This window comes from Megascapheus bottae, chromosome 4 (genome assembly GCF_031878675.1).
Source record: "Megascapheus bottae isolate mThoBot1 chromosome 4, mThoBot2.hap1, whole genome shotgun sequence".
Lineage (NCBI taxonomy): Eukaryota > Metazoa > Chordata > Mammalia > Rodentia > Geomyidae > Megascapheus > Megascapheus bottae.
The window spans coordinates 15,127,160-15,130,055 of NC_143512.1; positions in this window are offsets into that span (position 1 = coordinate 15,127,160).

The following is a 2,896-nucleotide window of genomic DNA, read 5'->3' on the forward strand; positions in this document are numbered from 1 at the left end:
TATTCACTTTCCATGTGAAACAAGAAGGGACCTTGTAGACTGATGGAGAGGGAGACTTCATTAAGGGTCATCACAGAAAAGGTGTTAGCATGATCTTAGATACACACAGGTTTTTTCAGAAAAAATGCTGAACATTAGAACCCACAAATGGTCCCAAGAAGTCACCACTATATCCAGAGCTGGATTCATATACCAAAACTAAAAAGGCCAATTCAGATAACCTAGATTCTGGATGATGTTACTGCTGCTCCTGGAAAATAGGTATAATTACCATTGCTGTCACTTCTGTCAACAGAATGGACAGTCATTTGATCTTCACATAGTAGCAAGCCTGGCATGAGGATTAATGATCGACACAGTAGTCTAACAATCTAGCTGTAAGCTCTTCAATGGAAATATAATGCACACTACTTGTGTAACTTAAATTTTTCTAGTAGCTGTGTTAGCAAAGGTTTATACGGTGAAATTAATTCTGGTATTTTATGTAACTAAGTATATCCAAAATATTGCCATTTTAGTATGGACATTATCCATACTTCAAGGGCTCGGTAGCATATTTAGCACCCCAGCTGTAATTAATAGTCATGTTTAGAAAATGAGTACGTGCAGGGTGAGGTGGCTCACACCTGTAATCCTAGCTACTCGGGAGGCTGAGTTCTGGAGATTGAGGTCCAGAGCCAGCTGGGGGAATAAGGTCTGTGAGACTCTTACCTCCAGAAAACCAGAAGTGATGTTGTGGCTCAAGGGGTAGGGTGGTAGCCTTGAGTGGAAGAGCTCAAGGACAATGCTCAGGCCCAGGATTCAGGCCCCAAGACCAAACCGCCCCCCCCACCCCAAAAATGAGTACAATACATAGACTTTTAGTTTCCATAGTGAGAGGTAGGTTCTGCTTCATAAAGAGGGCAAGGGTTCACATGTAGTCTTATAAATGGGAGATAAAGTTAAAGCAAGACTGGACTATAAAGAAGAGAAAATGGTAGACCAAGGCTTTTATGTAATTTATTGTTATTATTGAGTGTTGTACAGAGGTGTTACTATTTTATAAGTCAGATAATAAATACAGACAGTATCACCTCTTCTTTCACTTTACCTCAGTTTCTAACTCCCATTCCTGCTCACAAGTTACATAGTTCATTTTCCACGTAGTGTATACTGAATAGCATGATGTTATTTATTCACCCTTCTTCCCTCCCTTTTTGTGCCCCCTTTGGCAACCCCTAAAGAAAAGAAAAGAAAAAAAAAACAAAGTAAAACCAAATAGCACTACCACCACCAGCAACAACAACAAAAAACCATGTTTCCATTTTCTAGACTTTGTTTTGATAAATAGTATTTTAAATATTTAAAGCAATATACCTTAACGTTCCTCCTCTGTGAGTGTCCTCTTTCAGTCTGTGTGTGAATGCCTAGCGTCCTATATATATTATCATGTCTAATTATATTTTAGATCTAGCTTCCACATATGAGATAAAATGTGTCATTTTTCTCTCTGAGCTTGGCTTACCTCACTTAGTATGATTTATTCTAGATCTGTCTAGTTCCTTGCAAATGACATAATCCTATTCTAATAGACAAGTAATATTCCACTGTGTATATATACCACTTTTTATTAATTTACTCATCTGTTGTAGGGCATCTGGGCTGTTTCTAAAGCTTGGCTTTTGTAACTAGTGAAGCAATGAACTTGAGTGTACAAGTGTCTTTACCATGTCCTGAATTGTAATGATCTGGGTAGATGGTTATGGCTGGGTCATAGGGAAGTTTATATTTAGTTTTTTTGAGGAACCTACAAACCACCTTCCAGAGTGGTTGTACATTCTCACCAACAGTATAGTAGCGTTCCTTTTTCCACATCCCTGCCAGCATTTGTTTTTGTTCCCGCAACAGTACAATAGGTTCCTTTTTCCCTACATCCCTGTCAGATTGAATTTTTTTTTTCAGCCAACTTACCTGTTGGTTGAATTCTCGATGCTAGCTAATCTAACTGGGGTGAAATGGAATCTCAGTGTTGTATTCATGGTCAGGGATGTTAAGTATTTCCTTAAATGTCTCTTTGCCATGCTTAAATCTTTCAAGAAGTCTCTCCTAAGCTCCTTTGGGTGTTAATTTCTTTAGCTGTTTGTATATTTTGGATATTAGGCATTTGTCTGATGTGTAGCTGGCAAATATTTTCTCCCAGTCTATTGGCTGGCTTTTCTAGTTTAATAACTACGTCCTTTGCTGTGTAGAAAGTTTTTATTTTGATATCATTTGTTAAATCTATGTTCTATTTGCTCTGCCCTTAGGACTCTTAAAATTTCTACCTATGCCTATAAGTTCTAATGTTTCTCCTACTCCATCTTACAGTAGTTTCAAAGTTTCAAATCTGATATTGAGGTCTTTGATCTACTTTGAATTGATATTGTTGCATGGTGACAAATAGGGAACCGATTTTAGTATTCTACATGTGGATGTCCAGTTTTCCCAACACCAATTATTGAAGATGCAATCTTTTCTACCATACTAATATCAGATAAATGCATATGGCATTATTCCAGGCTCTTTTAGACTGTTCTACTAATTTTGGAGCCTATTTTTATGTCAGTCCCAAACTGTTTTTGTTACAATACTTTTATAGTAAAGCTTGAGTTCTGGGATAGCAATGCCAGCATTGTTTTTTGTTTGTTTGTTTGTTTGTTTTTTGCCTCGAATTGCTTTGGCTGTTTGAAGTCTTTTGTTGTACCATACGAATGTTTGGATTATTTTCTCTGTCTTGATGAAGAACATCATTGCAATTTTGATGGGGATTGTGTTAAATTTGTGATTAACTTTGGCAGTATGGCCATTTATGCAATATTAACTCTACCTATCCATGAAGATGAGATGTCTTTCCATTTTTTGTTTTCATCTTTGATTT